This window comes from Condylura cristata, unplaced genomic scaffold (genome assembly GCF_000260355.1).
Source record: "Condylura cristata isolate star-nosed mole 26May11 unplaced genomic scaffold, ConCri1.0 scaffold00024, whole genome shotgun sequence".
NCBI classification, from domain to species: domain Eukaryota; kingdom Metazoa; phylum Chordata; class Mammalia; order Eulipotyphla; family Talpidae; genus Condylura; species Condylura cristata.
In genome coordinates, this window is record NW_004567125.1 from 18,460,108 (window position 1) to 18,486,755 (window position 26,648).

Consider the following 26,648-nt stretch of genomic DNA (forward strand, 5'->3'; position numbering starts at 1 on the left):
AACCAGTATATTGAAGGTCAAATCAAGATCATGCAGTTTGGCTACTTTCAGCAAAAGACTAAAAGCAGAGAGAGGCACAGCCTATGTCAAAAGAAAAGCAAGAGACAAACGAGACCTTTTAAGCTCTAGGAACGAACATGATGTGGTCAAAAGATACAAGCTCCTGTGGTAACCATTTCTGGTTATACAGAGCAATATGTAGCTTGAATAGAATCCAAATACAAATCAGTATCAACAGAACTTTGCAAAAATATTCAAATTCTGTTCTATTCATTTTTAACAGTTAATTCATATTAGCAACGGAGGATGATTTTTGTTATGGGTTATTTTACCATAACTTAATTTTAGAGAAGACTGCTATATTTCTCCATTTCTCAAACTGTTTAGGAAATATGGATACATATTTATTAAATCTATAACCTCTATAGTTTTTATTTATTAAGGATATACATAAACAATTTCCAGTAACTTCAAGTGATAGTAAATTCAAAAGTAATTGGAAAAGTGGGAATACAAGAGATAACTAAAATAAGGAACTCTGGATTCTTATGATTATCAGTGCAATCTGTTTAACCTTTGATAAATATTCAAAAGATTCAGAGAAAATCTGGCATCACCCAGATTTTAGGAACAAAGAATGATGTCCTGAAAGGAAACCTAAGAAAACATAGTTACTGAATATACTGAACATTTAGAATGGATGGTTCTTCAGGGGAGTAAAGTATTTTAAATTACAGTCAGTCTAGGATTAATAACAACATAACAAAACAGAATGACAAAGAATTGAAAATATACAACTGAAGATAAATGCAATAATAATTATATATATACTGCATGATCTACAAACTGCTCCCCCTTAGAACCAGTTTTTCATTTTCATTCACTTAGAGAGCTTGTGTGTGTGTGTGTGTGTGTGTGTGTGTGTGTGTGATCTCAAGGAGAGAGATTTACAAGGAGAGAGTTTGTAAAATCAGCCCTCTTCACCAGAAATTGCTAAGGTGACAAAAATGTCCTATATCTACATTTTTCCAACATAGTTGGCACTAGCCATACATAGCAATTGAGCTCTATGTATTTGATACAACTGAGGAACTAAATTTTAACTAAATTTAAATCTGCCCATATAATAGAGTATTATTTAGTAGTACAAAAAAATGAGCTATCAAACCAAGAAGAGACATGGAAGAATTTATATGCACATTGCTAAGTGAAAAAATTTGAAAAAGCTAGCTATGATGGTTCAATTATATGACAAAATCTAGAAAAGGCAAAACAATGAAAGCAGTAAATAACCAGTGGTTTCCAAGAGGAATGGAGAAAGTAGGTGGGACACAGGACATTTTAAATTCTGCATGATACTATTGTATATTGTATTTTTGTATTATGCCTTTGTAAAATACCATACAACACAGGCCCTCCCTGGTGGTGCAGGAGGTTAAAGCACTGCACTGAGAAGCTAAAGCCACTTCAGCATGAGTTCAATTCCCACCTGCCCCGGAGGTGACCATATGGCATGGCAGACCTCTCCTGACCCGCCCGCTGCTCCCCTCAGCAGTATACTTCGTCGATCTGCCTGTTCTGCTCCCCACTCTGTCTCTGGTGAAGCCTCTCACCGCCCCTGAGCCTCTGGCCTGTACCCCAGTTCTGTATGTACAAAAAAAAACGAATCTTTAAAAAAAAAAAACTTAAAAAAAAATACCATACAACACAAACAGTAAACCCTAATGTAAGCTATGGACTTTAGTTAATAATAATGTAACAATATTGGCTCATCAACTATAACATACATCACATTAATGCAAGATGTTAACAGATAACCGTGGGTAAGATATTAATGGAAAGTGTTCTTTTAGTGCAACTTTTCAATAAATTAAAACTGCTCTGAAAAATAGTCTATTGAAATTTTCTAATTTAAAGGATAGTCACATGTAGCTAGTGGCTGATCTGTGCAGCAGAGGGCATATTAATGAAAAACTGATCTGGTAAGAAAATGAGAATGGCATTTCATTTCTGATCACTAGCTCCAAAGGCACACACTGAGTTAATCCCAAGCTCTACAAAATTTATGTTTGTATACACACACACACACACACACAAAATGTGTCTATATTAAAATTTCTTTTGAATAAAAAAATTCTGCAGTATTTTTTCATGTACTCTTAGGTAAATAAATTTCTGAAACAGATTTTTTTAAAAAGAGCACTTGAGGAAAAATAATATTTATGGGCTAAATATTAGATATCAGGTACTATAACATTATCTCATTTAAATTTAAAAATATAGTTAACCCTTAAACTATGTGAGGGTTAGGGGTACCAACCTGCTAGCAGTCAAAAAATCAGAGTTTAACTTTTGACTCCTCCAAAACTTAATAAGCCTGTTATTGACTTGAAATCTTACCAATAACATAGTTGATAAATACATTACTTTATATGTTACATGCAATGTATACTATATCCTCATAATAAAGCGAGAAAAAAGAAAATGTTACTAAAATAGTAAAAAGAAAAAATGCATTTACGGTTCTGTACTGAACAGATACTGTACATTTATATCATCTATTTACAAAAGAATCCACATTGAGTGGATCCACATAATTCAAATGCATGTTGTTCAAGGGTCAACTGTAATCTTTAAAGGAAGATATATCCATTTGTTTTTAGAGATGAAAAATAGTAAAGTTGAAGTCATAGATGAGAATCTAGATACAGCCGACTCTAAAGTCTATGTTCTAATATTCTGTATATAGTTTTTATGATTCCCACAATTATAAACATGGTTGAATTTTCCCACAATGAATTTATCATAAGAAACAATAGGTTATATACCACAACACGAGAAATTAATAATATAGGCAGACAGAGTCTAATGGGAGTTCGTCCCTGAATTAAATAGTCTCAAACTAATTGGTCTCTTTCCCCCCATGGCACCTCTCTTGTTGTCCATCTTATTTACAGAATCTTATCCTCACATCTGGTTTGTACATTTTAACCTTCTGAGGTATTGATGAGCAAAAGATCATCAAACTTTTTAAAATTGTGTGAAAAAAATGTCAATTTTAGAGCACTTTTAAGGCAGTACCTTAGTGCAGGTGATGTAATTAAGTTTATGACAACTATAGGTTTCTTTACCTCCAACAGAGGTACTACTACTATCATAAAGTGGCAAATTAGGGCATATTTTAAAGCATATGCCTCTAAATATTACTTCATTTAAAGCATTATTTTATGATTAAGTTTATTAGTATACTCCCTTCAAATGTTACTACTAAAATTAATAAGGTATATAAAAATACATAAATATATTTACAGAGTTAATATTTTCAAGAAAGTCACAATTTTAAAAAGCAGTGATTTTACTATACTGAATTCTAAATATTCTTATAGTTCTCCCTCATTACTTTTAAGTTGTTCTTTCAAATTTAGTTAAGTTTCCCTTAGAAGAGGAGATTAGTATCAAGTTACAGTAGATCTCATGTAGATCTCCAATAAACTGTACAAATAAACTGTATTTCATTTTTCATAATAAATCTCAAGATTACAATTAGGGGAAAATATTATTTTGACTTTAAACTTCTAAAGTAATATCAAGTAAGTCAACCTACTTGTTAATACTCCAACTTCTTCTACATAATAAGAAATGCTTCAAAAGCAAAGAAACTCTAGGCAACAGACCAGGTATTAGTTGCTGATGGTCTACAAAATTTGCTAAATTATTAAAATTTAGTTAATTCTCGGCCCTCCCTGGTGGCGCAGCGGGTTAAAGCACAGCACTGAGAAGCCAAAGCCACTTCCGCATGAGTTTGATTCCCACCTGCCCCCGGAGGTGACCATATGGCGTGGCAGACCTCTCCTGACCCGCCTGCTGCTCCCCTCAGCAGTGTACTTCGTCGATCTGCCTGTTCTGCTCCCCACTCTGTCTTTGGTGAAACCTCTCGCCGCCTCTGGCCTGTACCCCACTTCTGTATGCACAAATAAATAAAAATCTTTAAAAAAAAAAATTTAGTTAATTCTCACAACCCAATGAGGAAACACAAATGAATCTGAGAGATGAATACAACTCATCTATAGCAGTCAAAACTAAAATTGCCAAGTTGCTGTGACCTCCAACATTTCTTCGAGTCCCTGTCAGCATGCCTATTGTAGAGAAATATGCAAAGAATGAGGTATTTTTGATTCCTAACAATAACATCCCAAAGATTTTCCATCAATTTCAATTACACATAGTATTGTTCAGTCTTGGCTTGAAAAATTTGTTAGGCCCAACAAGTTAGGACACAGAACTGCAAGCTTCAGTATGAGTTGATCCTCAGCCCGAGGTGATCCACATGGTAAGGCAGATCTCTCGGGTCTCGCCTGCTGCTTCCCTCAGCAGTGTACTTGGGTTGATCTGCCTGTTCTGCTCCCCACTCTGTCTCTGGTGAATCCTCTCACCGCCTCTGGCCTACCTGTGGTTCTGTATGCATAAATAATTAATCTTTAAAAAAAAAAAATTTATGTTAGGGCCCTCCCTAGTGGTGCAGCAGGTTAAAGCACAGCACTGAGAAACTAAAGCCATTCCAGCATGAGTTCGATCCCCACCCCAGAGGTGACTCACAAGGTACCACAGACCTCTCCTGACCCACCCGCTACTCCCCTCAGTAGTGTGCTTCGCTGATCTGCCTGTTCTGCTCCCTACTCTGTTTCTGGTGAATCTTATCACCATCCCTGCACCTCTGGTCTGTACCCCACCCAGTTCTGTATGCAAAAATAAATCTTAAAAAAAAAAAAATAATGCTAAATCCACAGCAATAGATAATAGAATGGTGGTTATCAAGGTTTAAGAGGGGGGTATGGAGAATAACTGCTTGGTGGGTAATTTTCTTAAAACTATAAAAATGTTTGCAACTATATATAGCGAGTAATTGCACAACATTACAAATGTACTGCCACTGAACTGTTTACTTTAAAATGGGTAGTTTCAAGTCATACAAACTTAACCTTAGTTAAAAAAAAATTAGCTTAACATAAGTAAGACATAACTAGCCTCCTTTAGAACACCTCTGCAAAATAGTGCTACCATGTTCAAATGCTATTCAATTCTTGAAGGTTTTCAGATAAAATGCATTACAAGTTAGTTATGGGCACAGTAATAATCAGAAGTACTGGCATCAATTTAAAACAGTTTGCTGTAACAAACATTTGTAAATAACATAAAAGAAAATGTAAATGAGCCTTAAAACATTTATTCCTCTATGACAAAACACAATTTCAGTCACATCAAGCTATATACTTGAGTATTGTCAATTCAAATTTTTTACTACAATTCTTTTCCCAAACCACAACCAAAGTGAACTGACAAGTGCCTAAACTATTATATAAAAAGTAAACAAGATTATATATAAAAAAAAACAGGCACAAATCTGAACAATAACTGATATAAATAAACACAATAAAGATAACTGTCTTGGGAACATTAATCAGATTAGTAAACTTCACACTTGAGAATGTAAAGAAACTGCCTTAAGCTTTGGAGTGAGAAAAATTCCTTTGTATAACTGCCTGATAAAATTAATCTCATGCCACAGCCTCCAAATCCAGGCCAGACTCTAATATTAAACAAAGGAAGAGATGTTAAAGAGAAGCCTTCTATGACTCTTTTAATGGTAGTCAATCTGAGAATTTTAAATTCATTTGAAACTAACCCCAAAGAATATCTAAAGCACCGACTTACATGGCCAGAGCTAAACTGGTCTATATATCCTGAACCAAGGAACATCTTGCTCTGAGGTGTCCAAACAAGAATCATTTATCAGTTTACTCCATTTTTTTTAAGAGATATATTTATGCATACAAGAACCAGACATAGGCCAGTGGTGTGGGGATGATAGGATTCACTTGAGATAGTGTGGGAGCAGAACAGGCAGATCTACTGAAATACACTGCTGAGGGGAGCAGCAAGAAAGACAGAAGAGGTCTGCTGTGCCATGTGGGTTAGTGCTGCAGTGGTTGTGAATAGCTCTATAGAGCTGCGATCTAACCCTTTGCACCACCAGGGAGGCCCCTATCGGTTTATTCTTTACTTTGTTGGATGCCATCCACTTTCAGAACATACAGAGTAGGTTTATTAGCCCCCTACCACTTGAAGCCCTAAAATCTTTAGATTAAAAATGCTACAGGCCTGCTCTAGCGCTCAATGGGTTAAAGTTCAGCACTGTGAAGCTAGTTGCAGCCACAGCTGCTTCAGTAGTTTGATCCCTGGCCAGCTTGATCCCTGGCCAGCAAGGTGACCCACATGGCACAGCAGACCTCTCCAGTCCAGCCTGCTGCTCCCTTCAGCAGTGTACTTTGTTAATCAGCCTGTTCTGCTCCCCACTCTGTCTCTGGAAAATCCTCTCACCACCCCTGCACCTCTGGCCTGTACCCCACTTCTGTATGCATAAACAAATAAATCTTAAATAAAAAATTTTTTAAATGTTACAGAATTCTACATCTTTAAAACATATAAGTGAAGAAATGTTAGCTGACCCAACTTTATCACTGTTGTTACTAAAGTCATTCTTAAATTTTCATAATTTCAAAGGTACAATTTAGTAACTACTTATATAACAAATAAAAGCCATGAAGCAATTTCAGCAATACAATAACTCTGTTCTAAGTAAAAGACATGTTTCTATATAACACTGTGATCCACAAAAAACAAAAATAAAGTTTCTTTTATAAATCACTAAGTTTACCTTCTTGATCTTATGAGCTAATATTTGATAGGATACTAATTATGAGAACAGAAAGAATATTAGAGTTAACGGCAAGTACAGTATTACAATACATAGTTCAGGGTCAAAACAAGGGATCTGTCAACACAGGAAATGCTTCAAAGCCTAACTTGAGACTTATGGCCACAGTAATATATAAATAAAACATCTCATTTGTGTCATAAAACCTGGGTTTGAGTAAGCTCTTTTACCTATTAATTATGTGGCCTTTTTGCTAGTTTCTTAACTTCTAGTCTTGATTATTCATATATAAAATTACAATACCACAAACATCACCAGGAGGACTGAAATGTATTGAAAGCATTCAAGAAAAGTATACTGAAAACAGTAATTTAAAAATTTTTATGTACACAAAATTCTTCAAAACTCTTTAGGTGAATCAAACATTAACTTTTTTTTTTAAAAAAGATTTATTTATTCATATGGAACCAGGGTACAAGCCAGAGATGTGGAGGGTGAGAGGATTCACCAGAGACAGAGAGGGGAGCAGAACAGGCACATCCACGAAGTACACTGCTTAGGGGAGCAGCGGGCGGGTCAGGAGAGGTCTGCCACGCCATGTGAATCTCCTCCCGGGCAGGCAGGAATCGAACTCCTGCGAAAGTGGCTTTAGCTTCTTAGTGCTGTGCTTTAACCCACTGCGCCACCAGGGAGGGCCCAAACTTTTAATATTACTAAGAAATATTAAATCTAATTCTTATGTTCCTAAAACCTCTTAGAAGGGAATATTGCTTAAGAAATAAATTACTTATGTGCTACTTAAGAAATATTAAATAAGATTTAAGAAAATTGAACTGAACTAATAAAAAGGCATGGACACTGAATATGACAATTGAGTAATCACATCTTAAAATAGTTCTGACACAAATAAAAATAGAATAAAAGATTTTCAACACTATACAGAAATAGGAAGCCAGATTGAACCCATAAATTATTGGGTCAACACCCAATTTCAAATATAGATTTTCATTTCTTTTTTCAAACACAAATCTTTAACCAGCAAAAATGTTTGTTTTCAGGAAAATGGTATTAAATATGAGGAAAATTAGTCTTTGACACACAATACTTTTCCTGTAACAACACTAACCACTTAAAATTTATAAACCCCTACATTATTACAAATGTTCTAACAGATTTTGGGCCACCACAGATAAATTTACCATTGCTACAATATAGACTGAGATTTTGTGCTATCTAACAAAACTACATTAAAAAAAAAAAAAGACCACAGATTTGAATACTTTAAAGAAAATTCACCTTAGCAGGAACTATGTGGAAGCTGGTATTCCCTACTACTAAAAGTCAAAATATCCACATTATATATGTAAGGCATAAAATGAAAGTTATTATTTATACTCATCCACTATACTTCAATCCTAATTAACACAGCTGAACCTCCCCATTTATTTCAACTGCCAGTCTACTTACTGTCAACACAGAACTAAAAATTAGCACATTCATTAAATTTATGTAATCTGAAAATGCTTAGAATTACCATTGAGGTAGACAATTCTCATTAGAAATGCATCCTAAAAATGGATGAAAGATATTAACTGGTATTTTCTCTGCATAAGTCAATGTTCATTTTAAGACAAACTAGGTGGTCCATGCAAATAGTGCAAAACAATCTTTCTGGTTGCATCCAAACAATTTTAATATAAATTTCTACATAACCTAGGTAAAAACTGGAACAGAAATAACTTGAATCATTCTCTCCCTCACTGTGGCAAATGCCTTGAAAAAATATATTTAGAATATACAGTCTACTGTGAAACTGACACTACTAGCATAGAGCAAATACAACTGAGGGGCTTTTGATATGCCTAAACATTCAAAACAAAAGCACAATTGTTTTCTAATGTTTGCAAATTACCAAGAAGTAAAGCAATCTCACAAAATATGCTTTAGAAGTCAAATATCTAACTCAGTGGAACGGGTTGGTGTTGAATAATTTTAGGACAAATTACAGAAAGTTTTTAGCCTGGAGATGAACCACTTTATCTTCATTTTCTGTCTGAAAAAATTCTTCATTTGGTCCAATTTTATGTTAATGTTTCTTATGAGGCATATTAGTAATTCAAAACGGCTGGTTTGGAGAAAAGTTCTATTCAAACATTACAGTTTGTCTTCGCGATGACAGTAAGTGGCTTTGTTTCCTGTATCATGGGCTATTCTGGGATGTCAAGAGTTATCTTAATGCTCCAAAACAGCCCTCGTTTCACGCTCACTTGGATGTGGGCACAGCTGATGTTTAGAGAAAACAGATGCCTAGAGATGTTTAAAGAGGAACATCCTTAGCACTCCATTTCGCTCCATCCCTCACTGATCCTATTTCATGGTATATATGTTTTGTGTTGTTGTTGCACTTAAAACGATGTTTTAAAAGATACCTACAGACACAATTTTCCTGTTGCTAGCAGGAAGAAAGAAGTCTATCTCTTCTCCAGGAGCTCAGGAGAAACTGACCATTTAAAACCCAAGAGCCAAGGAAAGGAGCGCTTCAGGAGTTCGGTCCCGGAGCTGCCCCGGGGTGCAGGGGAGGCAGAGGCGGCGCCTGTTTACAGACGCCGTCACCTCCCCCACCCCCACCGGTTAGGGGGTCCAAAAAAGGGTTTCCCGAGCGCACTCCCGTCCCCGCCGAGTGCTTTGAAGTAACAAGCTAGCTGGCCGGCCTGGGGGGGCCCCCTCCCTCGGGTCAAAGACCACCCCCACCCCCCACCCTCCCCTGGTCCAGGGCGGCGTCCGCACCTCCCCACGGCCTACCCACTGGGACGGGCCCTCCAGGCGGCACGCGGAAGCCTGAGGCCTAGAGGACGCTGGCCATTGACAAGTCTCTCGGCCGCCGCCAGCGCCCGGGCCCGGCCCGAGGCCGGGGCGGGGGAGGAGGGCGGCCGCTGCCGCCGAGGAGCGCCGGGCAGGCGACAACAGCCCCTTCCCCGCCGCGGCTGCCTATTGTTCCAAAGAGAGGCCCAGCATCCGCCGCCGCCGCCGCCCGACTCCCCACGCCGCTGCCGCCAGCTCGCTCACCGCGCTGGTCCGAGCAGCAGCTCCTCTCAGCTCCGGGTACCCGCAGCCGTCGCCAACGCCGCGGCAGCCGCCGCCGCCGCTGCTGCCACCGTCGATTCTGACTCTGTCCCAGGCCGCCGGGCCACGGCCGCCGCCGCCACCGTCAGCGCCGCCTCCGGCCTCCCACCTGCTGCTGAGGCTGCTCCTGCAGCAGGGGCCATCTTGTTGGTCTACCTCCTCTTCCTCCTCCTCCTCCTCCGCCGCCGCCGCCGCCGCCGCCGCCCGGTCGCTCGTTGTCCTCGTCCCCTTCCTCTTCCTCAGGCTCGGGCCCGCCCCGGAGAGTGGGGCGGAGACCAGGACGAGGCCCCTCCCTCACGGGGCGGGGCTATCTGAGGGGCGGGGCGAACGCAGAGGGGAGCTCTGAGTCACCCGCCACCAACGCCCGAGGGAGGCTGACGACGCGCTCTGCCTGGACGCGGGGCACACCCACGCCCTGAGCCGAAGAACTGGTCCAACCATCCGCCTGCCCAGCCCCCAGTAGCGCCTCTGCACCCAGCGGGCAGGTGGCCAGAGGGTGGGGGTGAATCAGAAAATGTCAGGTATTTCCTTCGAACCCTGCCGCTCCTCCACCCCCTTGGTCTTCTTAACTCTATAGTTTCTCCACTTTTGTTTTTATCGCACCCTCCTTATTTGCTCTTCTGGATTGTCCAGGTGCTGGGTCACACCAGCTTTGCCCTAGTCATTGCTCTCAGAGAAACCCAAAAGAATTCAGCCTCCCGGAGCTCTAAGGCCAAAGGCCTGGACGCTCACTGCGTGAAACCCACTGTCTAGAACTCCGTGAACAGTAAGAGCGTCTGCGGAGCAGGGGTAAGAGGGGGAAGGATTTGACTTAAAAAAGAACTGCTGGAGCTAAAACTAACATTGTGGCTATTGAAAGTTTCTTCTCCCTTAGGGAAAAGATGCCAGTTTGGGAGACCCCTTCACAGCAATTCAATTTAAGTAAACCCTTGCTTCTAAGGGAATGGTTTCTTTTCATATCACATACTCATACATATTGATTGCATACATATAATCCTGATTTCAAAATAAATCGTCTGGAATAGAGATGACCCCCAAATAGCCATCCAGTTAATACACTCCTGCAATATTCCCTTTCTTCAGGTCTTGATTAAAACAGTATAGATTATGCTTTCCTGTCCTTCCATCACTGCATACTGTCGCCTATACCAAGAAAAGGATTATATTTAAAGAAGCTTCTGTCTTTAACTTGGTAAATTTAAACTTGAAAAGTCATTCTCTATAACAGTGTTATATTATCTGTAAAATAGATCACGTACCTTAAATTCTGAGCAGGAATTAGTCATGAACATCTCCTGCTGCTCAGTTTCAGCTTCTTTTTTAAAAGACCTATTAATGTCTTTCTATTTGTTTAAATTTACACCCTTTGGAATAGGCTAAATCTGTAACCTCCTCTGAACATTACAGCCACACAAAGAGCAACTTTCTTCCTACCACAGAGGAATTAGGTTATCAAGTACTAATCTAAAGACTATCTCTTGGATAGCCTTTCCCTCAGTCCCCTGCTAGGAAAAACATTAATCTGTTCCTCCTGCTTTTCCTCCTCCTCCTCCTCCCTCCTCACTCCTAGGGAACCTTCCACAACAGAAGGTTTTAGCGGCTGTTGCTAGGCAAACATGCCAACTTCCCTGTTTAAGTGAAGCAAGTAACCCAACTTCCATTACAAGCAACCTAGATAATCTAATTCCTTTGAACTATTAATAGTTATACTCGGTTGTTAAAGCCCCTTCAAGGTTACTTTATAAAATATGATTTTTAAATGTTAAATTTATTTTCTTTCATCAATATTTAAATTAAAAATATTTAAAATGGAGGAGCTTCCCAGATTTTTATTTTAGTGTTATAATTAAATATAAACATTTGGTGGAGAAAGAAGAGCAGCTTTGAAGAAATATTTTACGTGCTTATAATACAAACTAATCCATGACTTCCCCAGTTAGGCAAGGCAGGTAAGATAGAATACTTTGTCCCTTCAGACTGAGTCTATTTAAAAGATAATATGGCTATTCAGCACGTAAAAAAATACAGATTCTGGACTTTTCCTCCCAACTCACAACTCCTAGGAATTTTAGCTCATGAACTAAGCTCTTTTCCCCCTAATTTTGCTGATTAAAATTTTTATGCCATTCTATTATTATGTAATAACTTTTGTTCAGGGTTTGAGAGTCAACTTGGGTAATATTAAATAAGAAATTATATTGAAATTTTAATTATGTATCTTTAAACTTCTAAACCCTTAAAAATTGTTATTCTTCCGCCCTCCCTGGTGGCGAAGCTGGCATCTCTGGCCTGTACCCCAGTTCTGTACGAATAAATAAATAAATCTTTAAAAAAAAATTGTTATTCTTCAGGATGATGTACAAAATGATGTAAAAATAAACTATTATATTATAAAAAATAGCTACTACATACTGACAAATAAAACAGAAACATATCACACAAAAAATTGTTATTCTTAAAATTTTCTTACACCATTGTTCTACCTTTAGGTATAGTCTTGTTGCTCAGATTTCAGCTTCTTTTTTTTTTTTTTTTTTAAAGATTTATTTATTTATTTGTACAGAACTGGGGTACAGGCCAGAGATGCGGAGGGTGAGAGGATTCACTAGAGACAGAGTGGGGAGCAGAACAGGCAGATGGACGAAGCACACTGCTGAGGGGAGCAGCGGACGGGTCAGGAGAGGTCTGCGGCGCCCTGTGGTCATCTCCGGGGCAGGTGGGGATCGAACTCATGCGGAAGTGGCTTAGCTTCTTTGTGCTGCTCTTTAACCCACTGCGCCACCAGGGAGGGCCCCTCAGCTTCTTTTTTAAAAGACCCAATAACTAAAAAAACTAGTTATTGCATTGCCATAGATAGCATCCTTCAACCTTTACCATAGTCCCTTGTGCTCTTCCCTCCCCTCTTTTCACCTTTTTCTTTCCCTTGTTTTTGCCTCAAATTTCTGGTCAGCTTGGACGTTTTCTCTTTTTCCTGATCCCTTCATTCAGTTTTCCTGTGTTCCTCCTATCCAATATTTTTCTTCTTGCTACTGACTTCTTTTGCTTAGCCTATAACCCTTCTAGCTCCATCCATGTTGCTGCAAATGGTCACTGAATAGTCTGTCATTGTGTATATATGTCACATCTTCTTGACCCATTCAGCTGTTTTGGGACATTTAGGTTGTCCCATATCTTAGGTATTGTAAAAAGTATTGCAATAAACATAGGCATACAGGTTTCCATTGAATTAGTGTTTATGTGCCCTTTGGGTAGATTCCTAGTAAAGGAATCACTAGATCATAAGGTAGATCCACTTTTAGTGTTTTGAGTCTCCTCCACACAGCTTTCCATAGTGGCTCCACAAATTTGCATTCCCATCAGCAGTGTTTAATAGTGCTCCTTTTTACCAGAATTTGTTGTTTCCAGTTTTTTTAATATGGGCCATTCTTACCTGGGTAAGATTGTATCTCATTGTGGTTTTGATTTGCATTTACCTGATAATAGTGATGTTGAACATTTTTTCATATGCCTGTTGACCATTTGCATTTCTTTTTTGGAGAAGTGTTTTTTTAGCCCTTTTACCCATTTCTTGACTGGATGGTTTGTTTTTGTTGAATTGTGTAAGCTCTTTGTAGATCTTTAATACCTGTCCCTTATCCTCAGTTGTATGATATTTTCTCCCATTTCATAAGATGTCTCTTCTAAACTTCTAAACTCTTAAAATACATTAAGAAGGAATTACTAAAGACAAATGTCTTATAACCAATTTTGTTTTATTTTTATATTTTATTAGTTATTCTGATATAAAATGTCTAAAAATGTAGATGCTGCCCTGGCTTCCACCACTGAAAATTAAGTGAGTCGTTTCATGTAAGACTTAAATCAGTACATGGCATACAGTAAGTACTCAAATACATTATAGCAGTTAGCTTCAGAATTCCTTTTTACTGTTAGCACAAGCCTTGAAATTTTAATACTATTTTTAAATCACATACAAATCAATTAGAATAATGCCTTGTGAATTTTTTCAGTGTATTTTTTGATATGCTTCTGTGGCATAGTTTTTCTTTTCTTTCCCTTTTTTTTGAGAGTAAACCAGACTATTTAGTTTGTACTAAGCGATTTTTGTAAAAGTTACCACATAGTTAAAATTGATCTGGTAGGTTTAATTGTCAACCTACGAAACTTTTTGTCACTTTAAGGCTAGAAAAGGTCTTAGCTACAATTTATTTATTCAACAAATGAAGCAGAGACTATGAAAGTTTGGATAGCTCTCCTAGTACCCACTCCTTTTTTATATATACATAAACACCACATTGTTGAGGAGGGAGTTGAAGGAGAAAATATAAAGATCAATGAGTCGTGTGTCCCAAACTTAATGAAATTTAACAGTTAGTAGAAATACAATAAGATGTGCATATAAACAACTAGGATATAAAGTAGTTTAATGATTATTGCTTAGAAAATATAAAATTGTACAAAAGTTAAAAGGAAACATAGCAGGAATCTTTTCTTTAATGCCACAGAATCTGCCTCTTGACAGATGGTAATACGTTGTATGATATTAGAAGCGTATTCATGGGCCCTCCCTGGTAGCACAAGGGGTTAAAGCACAGTACTGTGAAGCTATCACATTAGAGCACAGGTTTGATTCCCAGCCAGGGAGGTGACCCACATGGCGTGGCAGACCTCTCCTGACCCACCCGCTGCCTCCCTCAGCAGTATATTTCTGTACATCTGCTCCCCACTCTGTCTCTGGTGAATCCTCAATCACCACCACCACAACCACCCTACCCCTCCAACGCCCACCCACCCCCCATCTCTCACCTGTACCCAGTTCTTGTATGCATAAATAAATAAATCTTTAAAAAAAAAAGTGTATCCAAAGACAACATACAACTAGCTATCGATTCAGGGTGGGGATGAGAAAGGATAAGGATTGGGAATTTACAGAATGTGAGGATAGGGTTTCAATTATCTGAAAACCTGGTAAAGTATAACTGGAACTTGAGAACTCTCCAGTACAAATCATTTATATAGGAAACAGGAATGACATCAGGAGCACTTGAGCAAAATGGGGAGTGCCAGAAAGAACTGGTAGTCACTTGGATTTTCTGAACTGCTTTAGGTGCTAAGGGTGGTAGTCCAGTGGAATCTTTTCTAACCTCCCTGCCCTCCATTTCCCCTATATATAGATTCTCCTTAACTTATTCCCACCCCACCCCACCCCAATTCCACACTGTTATTACTAGTGACAAGTTATGTATTTCCTAGAGATTAAGATAAATCTTTCCTAGAGATTTATCTTAATCTCTAGGAAATACATAAGAAACAGAGGGAAATGTCTGAAGCAATTACAATAAGGAATGAAAAAACCAATAGTGTCTGAACTGATTTCTCTTTAAAGCCCAGTTCCAAACCAGGCCCAAGTCAGCATCTGTGAATGAGGCCTAAGGGTTTGCCTTAGATTTAGGGTAACAGTCCAAAGCAATCAAGTCAGTTCTGTTATTTGTGGAACAAGGTCCTTGTAGACTTGATCCCAGAAGAGTTAAATAGAATGATTTTTCTGGTTCCTACCTGAAATTGCTTCCGAACTGGCCTAAATTCCATAAAGACCTCCAGCTCAACATTGAACAAATCTGAACTTTAACTGACCTCCTGACACTTATCCAAGGGTGACAGAAAACAGGATCCCTTTTTTACAAAAGAGACATAAGACAATTTTCAGCTAAGAGACCCATTCTAGCCACTACTATAACCAATGTGGTAAGAAAAAACATTATGCTTTTCACTGGGCATAACTCTCTAGGATATTTTTGGTATTCATTATTGTGTTAGTTTACAGGACTGCCATATCAAACACCACAGATAGGATGACTTACACAATGTAAATTTACTCATAATTCTGGAGGCTGGAAGTCCAAAATCAAGGTACAGGCAGATTTGCCTCTTCTGAGTTTCCTCTTAGCTTGTCAATGACCATCTTCTCTTATTTCTTCACATGGTTTTCACTCTTTGCCTGTCTATGGACAAGAGGCATTGTATTAAGGCCTACCTGTATTTTATCTTAGTTACCCCTCTAAGGCTCTCACTATCAGGGGTTAGGATGTTTAAATAAAAGTTTTGGAAGGTGAGGGAACACAATTGAGCCCATAATAATAATAATAATAAATACTAGCTTTAAAAATATCATATTTATAGGTCCTCCCTGGTGCACAGGGCTTAAGTCTCAGCACTATCAAGCTATCAGTAGCAGCAAGAGTTTGATCCCTTGCCAGAGAGCTCATCCACTCTCCTGTCTTCTCCCCAGTCCCCCACATCCCCCCCCCCACCTCAGCATGGTATTTCAGTCAATCTGCCTGTTCTGCTCCCACTGTCTCTGGTGAATCTTCTCACCCCCTTACACCTCTGGCCTACACCCCAGCGCTTGTATGCATGTAAATAAAAACCTTTAAAATAAGCAAGAATTTAAAAAAAATCATAAACTGAAGGAACCCTTTTTTTTTTTTTTAAAGATTTATTTATTTGTGCATACAGAACTGGGGTACAGGCCAGAGGCTCAGGGATGGCAAGAGTCTTCACCAGAGACAGAGTGGGGAACAGAACAGGCAGATCGACAAAGTACACTGCTGAGGGGAGCAGCAGGAGGGTCAGGAGAGGTCTGCCACACTATGTGGTCACCTCCTGGGCAGGCGGGAATCAAACTCATGCGAAAGTGGCTTTAGATTCTCAGTGCTGTGATTTAACCCGCTGCACCACCAGGGAGAGCCTGAAGGAACCCTTTTAAGAAGAATTTTATTTTATTTTTTTACATTGCTGATCATTCTTGTGGAGTAACTGGGTTCTCCCCTCAACTGTAGTCCCCAGAGTTCTCCTGTCACCCTATCACCCATAAACAACACCATATTTATTTACTTGTGTGCATCCCTGTTTGAACCCTCTCTTTCCCTCACCCTTGCTCTATGCCTCAGATATATGGTCATCTTTTTTGTTTTGTCTTTTTCTTGACCTTTTGTTTGGCAAAAGCAGAATTTTAAATCTACCCAAATAGACCTGCAGTTTTCCCTTTTCTAATTATTCCTTACATCATAAAAATCAATGCTTTGGAGGGTGTAAATTAGCAACAATGAGATACTAGAATTTTAAGAACTGCTCACCAAAATTATCTGAGTCACACCACAATGAAAGTTATCAGGAAGCAGATAGCAGAAATTATATGGACTCAAAAATTACTATGAAATGATTAATCTTTGTTTATGTAGCTAATAATTTTAATCTCATTTAGAGCTCTATCAACTAGATAAGCAATTATAGATATTTGAGCTAAAATATCTCTTGAAACCAACAATATCCTTGAGACAAATATATATTCACTATCTCATGGGCAAAATTAGATTTACCATGTCATGAGAAGCCAGGTAGGAGAAAGTTGGATATTCATGTGTAAATCATTCAGGAAAACACAATGATTTCTATGACTTAAACAAGATGGAGAGGAAAGCTCCATTTGCTCCATGCCTTATTATCTAAGATTTCAACTTGGGGGAAATGTTTGGAGTTCTTCATGATGTTTGAAGAGGCTAAGGATTAAAAATGTGCCCTGCTATTTGGACTCAGATCATTAACCAGATCGGAAGAACCTATGTAGATTCCTCACTGGAAACATATCTAGCTCAATATTCTAGTCTTTTCTCAGCTATGTTACCTTCTATCAATGGAAGAGTTCTGCATCATACTTAAGCCAACATTCTCACACAGGTGAGAGTGGCATGGATAATGGGAATAACCTGCAACTCCCACAGTAGAAAAGCAAATCTCAGAGGATCACAGAGTCCTTGGCCATCTGGTTATTTCCCTTCCATTGTCAATCTTGGACAGGCAGAAAGACCTAAAGCAAACATCGCTCCACCACTGTGTGAGCTTGTACAAGTTAACTCTAGAGAGCTCCAATTTCCTTTACTATAGAATAAGGATTGCAAAATGTGTCTTAGATGTTTTTTATGAAGATTAAAAGGAGAAAATACATGCATGCCATCTAGTACAATGCCTGACATCAATTAGACACTCAATGAACAAATGTTATTATAATTAGACTAGGTGCTCTGTGTTGCCTTGAGACTGATGATTGTCAACTTAACTAAGTTTTTCAAAACTATGGAGCTTCAGCTCTGGCCCTAATCTTAATATGGTGTGTTGTGGGGTCAGCAAACTCTTTTCTTTTTTAATAGATTTTACATGTGATTCCATCCTGTCATGAGAGGTGAGAACCACTGCTGCAGATCAATGGTCAGAAAGCTTTTTTGATAAGTGGCCAAATAATAACTGTTTTCATTTCTGCAGGCTGTATAGTCTGTCACAACTGTGCATTTAGTGTCATTGCAGCAGAGGGAAGCTATAGATAATACGTAAGCAAATGCACATAACTGTGTTCCAATAAAACTTCAGTTACAAAAACTGACACAGAAGACTGACTGAACTTGTCTCCCCCAGCTGAGGTTTGTCAATCCTGTCTTATATGCAGAATAATTTTTTTTTTTTAAAGATTTATTTATTTATTCATACAGAACTGGGGTACAGGCCAGAGGCTCAGGGGCGGTGAGAGGCTTCACCAGAGACAGAGTGGGGAACAGAACAGGCAGATGGACGAAGTACACTGCTGAGGGGAGCAGCGGGCGGGCCAGGAGAGGTCTGGCTCGCCATGTGGTCTCCTCCGGGGCAGGCGGCAGGCGGGAATCGAACTCATGCGGAAGTGGCTTCAGATTCTCAGTGCTGCGCTTTAACCCGCTGCGCCACCAGGGAGGGCCTATGCAGAATGATTTTATTTGCCAGGTAAAGTATCATTAATATGTTGAAAAACACCACTATAAGTCTTAGATATAATGGCCAATGTTTGGTGTTAAATATGATTAATTGTATAGAGCTCCTGACTTCCAAGGAATTAGTAAACTAAAGCAAAACAGTATAGACAGAATATTTCTAAGTAACCCCAAGTGAGCAATTATCATAAAAGTAGATGACTATATAAAACTAAATGTGAAACTGAGTTCAAAGGTAGACAGATTTTCCTAATGCTCTTGATTTACAAATATTAGATAAAAGGAGCAGAAGGGTTCATTTAGTAATCAATATAAAAAGGGGGAGAAATGCCTCAAAATAGCTCTTCCTGTTCAGCAAGAGGCTATAGAAGAGTTTCTTTAAATAGGTTCTAATATGGTTTTCCTCAAGGCTGAATTTGTCTTCTCTCAGTTATTTCTTATCAAAATACATCATTATTATCAAATTCACCTTTGTGTTTAGGGAATGTGTTGTTTGCAGTTTAGTGAACCTGTGACCATTTTCTTCAATCTGAAACAAAAGTTTCCTTTTCTCATTAGGAAAAGTAAACTTATAAAAAAGTAGATCGATTTGTATGTGTACGTGTGTGAAGGTATCTTTAAATCAAGTGATAGATAATTTAGCAACCTGCTGCCTACAGTTGTAGAAAGGTTGCAATAGAGGCTATTTGATAGAGCAAGATTCACTTATATACCACATATCCCTCCTGAAAGATGGACATTTTTAGTAAATATTTTTTTAAAGGATTTATTTATGCATACAAGAACTGGGTGTACAGGCCAGAGGTGCAGGGGAGTGGTGGTAAGAGGACTTACCAGAAACAGACTGGGGAGCACAACAGGTGGATAACTGAAATACACTGCTGAGGGGAGGATCAGTGAGCAAGACAGGAGATGTCTGCCGGGCCATGTGGGTCACCTCCCTGGCCAGGGATCGAACTTGGCTATGGATAGCTTCATAGTGCCGTGCTTTAATCCATTGCACCACCAAGGAAGGTTTATACATACTTCTTTGACTGCCCAGCATCTTAACCCACCATCTTTAAACTGTTTGGGAATCTTCCACTTAGGAGTTTTTGTAAGACAAGAAGAACTTTTTCTCTTCTGCACAGAACACAAAGTCCAGATATTTGTCTTGTACCCTGTTTTATCTCTCTTCACAACACAAGTAGGGTGAGGAAAAGTGGTAGACCAGACACTCTTTTTTTTTTTTTAAAGATTTATTTATTTGTGCATACAGAACTGGGGTACAGGCCAGAGGCTCAGGGGTGGCGAGAGGCTTCACCAGAGACAGAGTGGGGAGCAGAACAAGCAGATCGATGAAGTACACTGCTGAGGGGAGCAGTGGGCCGGTCAGGAGAGGTCTGCATGCCATGTGGTCACCTCCGGGGCAGGCGGGAATCGAATTCATGCGGAAGTGGCTTTAACTTCTTAGTGCAGTGCTTTAACCCGCTGCGCCACCAGGGAGGGCCCAGACCAGACACTCTTATATGGGACTTTAAAATCAAATGAGATACATATAAGTAGACTTCATCCCACTTAGACCTGTGAGGCTCAGGGTCTGGTGGGGCAATGGCAGCAGCCCCTGGGTGACGTCCAGCAGACACTGCAGTGGGTGGCTGGCTTACTGTGGTTCTGGCTGTCCCAACTCCCTCAATTCCCTTTCTGTAAGCTATTCAATGTTCTTACAGTAAATTCCCCTTTTGGCTATACGAGCTTTCTGGGATAGTACAATATTTAAAGAGAGAGATGCAGAAAGAAATCAAGGGATTGCAGAAATAATCCATGTTCTCATTTCTCATGTAGTTGCCCTTTACTCAGTTTAATGGATTATCTAGCCTTTTTTCTTCCTTGGAATCCTGATTTTTAAGATGATAGTAGAGTCTCAAAACTTAAGAGTAAATCTGAGTCCATCCAGTTCATGTGCTGATGTCATCCCACTGCTTGTTTCTAATGTATAAAATAAACCTCTGCTGAAGGCAGAGCAGGAAGACTTGCACCCAACTCTGACTCCTGTGTCTTCCTCGCCCCCCTTTCCCCTTTTTCTCCTTCTCCCCTTTTTAGGAATCTCCGCTTGCCGACGCCTTCCCACCTTAGGATCCTGCCTGTCTTGCCTCCAGACACCTCAATAGCTGGAGCTGGTCTCTGACACCATTCCACTTAAATTGAAGTGAAGGTGTCTATCCTATGTTATGCTTCTTTCTATTAACTCTGTTCATTGATTATTCCAAAATAATAAGTACTCCTCTCAAGGTTTTGATATGAATTTTTTGCTCACCCTGCCAAGAATGTTTAGTGTCTACATTAAAAATTAATGTACAAATTTCTCTAGGGGAAAAGCTCTAGTATTTCCCTCTTAAAATAACTACAAATGCATTTTATATATTTCTTGAGCTCCTTTTGCTAAGAAGAATTCTCCTCAGCAAGCATTTTATTTGTGTCAATCAAAACTAGATGGAAAATGATTCTTTTTTAAAAAATATTTTATTCATTATTTATTTTTGCATACAAGACTGGGGTGTAGGTTAGAGGTACAGGGGGTAAGAGCATTCACCAGAGACATAGTAGAAAGCAGAGCAAGCCCCCTGACTGAAATACACTGCTGAGGGGAGCAGTGGGTAAGACAGTCTACTGTGCCATGTGGGTCAACTCTCTGGTGAGGGTTTGAACTTGTGCTACAGTGGCTGCCCATAGCTTCACAGTACTGAGACTTAACCCCTTGCACCACCAGGGAGACCCTCTTTTTAAAATTCTTGCAAAAATATTTCAACTACCACAACTGAATTGTATATTTATGATCTTTTCTGCAAAGATTGGTAACTTTATTTCTACAGTACCTAATATCTCATATATTGCCAACTTAATATAAAAGTCACAGAATAAAATTAATTTAAATCCTCTCTATCACAAACAATCACAACAAATATTTGATGATAATATTTTGTGCCAGTGTCTGCCTGGGCACATAATGAAGGGACAGGCAAAAGTCCCTCCTCAGCAGCTGATAGTTTAGCAGGGAAGTTAGCGTACTTATAAGTAATTAAATAACCACAAGTTTGAAAACCAAAGTGTATGGCATATGTAACAGTGAGAACTGACCTAATCTGAGATAAACAGAGAAGGCTTCCTCTAGAAAGACACATTTAAACTGTAACAACAGGATGAGAGAAATTCGTTAGGCAAAGAGAGGAAACAAAATGTTTCACACAGAAAGAACAGCAGATGCAAATACACAAAGGTAGGAAAAATGATGTATTTTAGGAGCTAACAGGCAGCCAGTTTGTATACAGTATAGAGCTTCTCAGTGAACCTAGCAAAGAAATTATCCAGAGGTAGTAGGCATATAGGCATTGAAAGCTAAAATGGGAATTTTGAATTTTATTTGAAGAGGTTAGCCAGATTTAAAAACAAAACAGGATGCCAAATTATATTTATATTTCAAATTTTTACCTGAAATCTGTTTTTCAGATAATAAGTAGTCTTAAATATGTCACAAATATAGCAATGAACATAGCTATACTGAAAAAAATGATATTGTTGTTTACAAAAAAATTAAAATTTAACTGGCTGTCTTGCATTTTTATTTGCTAAATCTGGCAACCCTATTTTAAGAGCATTGTGAGGTCTGAAAGGGTAAAGAAGGACATGATAAAATTTGCTTGTTGAAACTTTCTAATTATAGGGTGACAAATGTATTGGAGGCAGGCAGAAGTACATCAGGTTTTGAACAGCTCCTGTTTCCTGAAAACTGCTCTTCCTTTGCCTCCTTGTGAACATCAGCTATCACCTGGTTTTACCTCTTTAGGAAATCATCTGGTTTTTCTCCTATCTCTCTGCCAACTACTTCTCAGTCAACTTTAATAGGTGTGTCTCTTTTATTGATATTAAATGTTGGACATTAAACATTGATGTTCTAAGAAGGCCACACACAGAGTGACCACACATATGGAGTAATGAGTTCTCTTATATGTTAGGAAATGCTGTGGGAAAAGGTCTATAATCTAGTCACCTCGCTTTGGGTATATTATCAAAAGACTTGAAAATTGCATCTTTCTGTCTATTGATGGTTAGATAAAGAAAATATGATATAGAGGTCTCCCTGGTGGTGCAGGGTTTAAGACTCATCGTTATCAAGCTATCACCAGTCACAGAACGTGAGTTTGAGCCCCAGCCATGGAGCTAACCCACATGGTGCAGACTTCTCCTGTCTTGCCTGCTGTTCCCCTCAGCAGTGTATTAAAGTAAATCTGCTTGTTCTGCTTCCCCACTCTGTCTCTGGTGAATACACTAACCCCTTCTTCCCCCCCTTCTGACCCATTCAAATTTTTGTATGCATGCATAAATAAATCTTTTTAAAAAATCAAGAAAGAAAATGTGATACGTACCTACAAAGTAATAATAATCACCCTTGGGAAGGAAATGCTGTCACAAACTGTAACGTAGATGACTCTTGAGATTGTTGTGTTAAGTAAGATAAGCCAGTCACAAAAAGACTAGTATTGTATGATGCCACTTATTTAATTTCCGCCTTAATTTATAAAATAATTTAAATAAAAGATACTATTATAGAAGTATCCATGCAAGGGAGAAGCAGTCATACACCCTATTCATATAAGGGAGTTTCCTAACTCCTTGAGTAAATTTTGTAGACTGTAAATTAGATTTGTCTACTGATGTGACCTCCAAAGAAGAGTCAGGCATATTTAATGTGAAAAAACTTCAAAGACTGCCCTCTACCTCCATTATGGCCACTTGTAATGTCCTAATTAGTGATAATGAATTTGGTATGACTTAGATTTCTTTTACTAAATCTAATAAATAATCACTATGCTGAGGATTTGGAGGTGTTTATTTTCCATGGACTCATTATGGGCAGAAATGAATGGATGGTTCAAGATGTGGTAAAGGAGGTGGAGGTTGTCACATCTTGGCCCTCTCCTCTGTGTGCTCAAGATGGATTATAAATTCTTTGCTGACCTGTTGGGTAACACCTAAGCACTGAATAAATACAGTGATAGATCTATTTCCAAGACTTTATGTAATGACCAGTCATCTGGTCACATAAAGTAATTGGCAGAGATAACCTCTCAACTATAACTGAAAAGAATGTCTTGATTATTGAAGATACATTTGTTACTTGCAAAAACAATGCAAACCTTGGTCAAGGTCACAAGTTTCCTACAAGTGAAAAGGACTACTCAAAATGTTGGATATAGACTACACTTTGTTGGATTTTAGAATATAGACAAGATTATTGTAGAATATAGCTTGATTATGATGAATACATCAGGGATTTGAATCATGTTTTTGTCATTATTGAAACTGGAGATGCAAAAAGCAAAATTGGAGTTGTCAAGTTGAGTTTGGAAACATCTGAAATCACCAGAAAAATGATCAGATGTTCTAGTCTGTGGTTAGTGCTTGATAAAGCTTATTGCATATACCTTCTAAGAATTTTATTTGTTATGTATTTTAGAGGCATCAGATGCCATGTTGCTCATTTTTTTTAGTTGCACTATGAGCCTCTAGACTTAATAGTCTTAATAGATTTTTTACTTTGAATGAAAAATCTCTTAAGCTGCATCACTAGTGAATGAAAATATATAAATGATACCCATATGAAATATTTAAAAGAAAATATATGTGGTTATTAATTTGTATTTTAATTTTAATAAAATCAGGGAAAAACAGGAGCTATTGAATTTTATTATATTACTGTGTGTTAAAAAAATAAGAAGCAGTCAGTTTTCATACAATGGGTGAGTGTTCCAATCAGGATGATGCATGGAAAGATAAAGTGTAAAAGCAAAAATTTTATGACAGAAAAACAAAGCAAAACAAAACATCCATCAGCCCTTTGACCTATGAACAATTCCACTTCCAGAGATTTACTGAAGAGAAATGAAAACATGTCTACAAAGATTTATACAAAATGATTTATTAATAGCTTCAGTACTGATGGCCCCAAACTGGAAACAACTTAATTATCTGTTAGTATGGGAAAAGCTAAACAAACCATCTCGTATCCATATAATAAAACTCTATCATCAATGAAAAGAAATGAACTTATGATAAATGCAACAACATAGGTGAATTGTAAAAGTATTATGCTGAGGTAGCTCTCCTACACCCTTTAGCCCCCACCCGACCATGACTATGTAGATGTTTCTTTTTACAAACCTTTTCCCTTTGCAAAGCAGCAAGGGCAGCTCTCCTGCCCACCTTTTTCCTAATAAACCTGTCCTTTTAGAAACTCTACTACACTACTGGTGGGAAGGAGAACTGGTCCAGTTACTATGGAAAGTTGTGTGGAGTTTCCTCAGACTACTAAAAATGGAGCTTCCATATGATCCAGAAATTCCATTCCTATGAATCTACCCAAAGGACAGAAAAGCCTTAATTCAAAAGGAGACCTGTACCCCTATGTTTATTGCAGCACTTTTTACAATAGGTAAAATATGGAAGCAACCCAAATGCCCCAAAATAGATGATTGGATCAAGAAGATGTGGGATATATACAAAATGGAATATTATTTAGCAATCAAAAAGGACAAACTCATGCCATTCACAGCAACATAGCTGGAACTGGAAGGGATTATGCTTAGTGAAATAAGTCAGAAAAGAAAAATAAAAATACTGGGTGTTTTTTACTTATAGGGAGAATATAGAGGAAACAAAGGATGAGGGGAGAAATTATAATAAATTAAAAATAAAAATCAGGGCCCTCCCTGGTGGTACAGCGGGTAAAGCATAGCACTAAGAAGCTAAAGCCACTTCAGCATAAGTTCGATCCCACCCCAGAGGTGACTCACATGGTGTGCAGACCTCTCCTGACCCACCCGCTGCTCCCCTCAGCAGTATACTTCGTCGATCTGCCTGTTCTGCTCCCCACTCTGTCTCTGGTGAATCCTGTCACCGCTCCTGCACTTCTGGCCTGTACCCCAGTTCTGTATGCATAAATAAACAAATTTTTAAAAAATCAACAGGCAACTATAAATCTGAGACATTCCACAGGGGAGAAAGAAGGAGAAGGATTGAAACAGGGGTGGGAAGAGCACAAGGGACTATGGGGATGGTACATGAGTTAGCTGGTGATGGAAATTTCATGGGAATTACACCTGAGAGGAGAAAGCATACATTGTGCAAGAATGATGAAAAATATGTATATAATAAAAGAAAAATAAACCTGTCCTTTTAAATTTTAAAATTAAAACAATTTATGCTGAGTGAAAAAAATCTCTGGTAAACTGCTTTGGAGATAGGACTTTTTTTTTGTTAAAATTTTATTTTATTTGTACATACAGAACTGGGGTACAGGCCAGAGGCTCAGAGGCGGTGAGAGGCTTCACCAGAGACAGAGTGAAAAGCAGAACAGACAGATCTACGAAGTACACTGCTGAGGGGAGCAGCGGGCGGGTCAGGAGAGGTCTGCCACGCCATGTGGTCACCACCCGGGCAGGTGGGGATCGAACTCATGCAGAGGTGGCTTTAGCTTCTCAGTGCAGTGCTTTAACCTGCTGCGCCACCAGGAAGGGCCTGGAGATAGGACTTTTAAGGAAGTAATAAGACTGAGGGAGAGCCCCTGATCTGATAGAAATAGTGCCCTTTGGAAAACAGGGAGAGACACCAGACCTCTACTTCACCATGTGAGGGCTGGTGTCCCAGCCTGTGTCTCCAGTTTATGCCTCAACATTTCTTCCTTTGATTTTGACTTTTGCCTCTTTTGCCTTATTTCCTAAACACACTCCCTCTTGTCTTGGTGGTTTTATACATAGCGTTTCCTTATGCCTGGAAGCTTTCCACTCACTCATCAACTGGCTAATTCTGTTGATCCTTCAATTTCATTTTAAATGTCACATCTTCAACGAAGCCTTCCTAAATTTTCGGTCTAAATTAAGTGCCTTTTCTAGAGTATTTCCCATTGTAGAATGTAAGTTCTGAGCACATAGGAACAGGATGTCTTATTGTATTCTTAGGGACAAAAAAATGTCCCAAAC

At 38.7% G+C, this 26,648-nt stretch overlaps 1 protein-coding gene across 2 annotated transcripts in view; it reads right to left on the reverse strand.

Moving 5' to 3' along the window:
- Positions 1-10,009, reverse strand: part of RC3H1 (ring finger and CCCH-type domains 1) — a 60,250-nt gene extending 50,241 nt beyond the window's left edge. For both annotated transcript variants that reach the window (XM_012729279.1, XM_004688497.2), the window contains exon 1: positions 9,782-10,009. The gene's annotated coding sequence lies outside the window, so the exon portion shown is untranslated. The remainder of the gene's footprint in view (positions 1-9,781) is intronic.
- Positions 10,010-26,648: the final 16,639 nt, after the last annotated feature.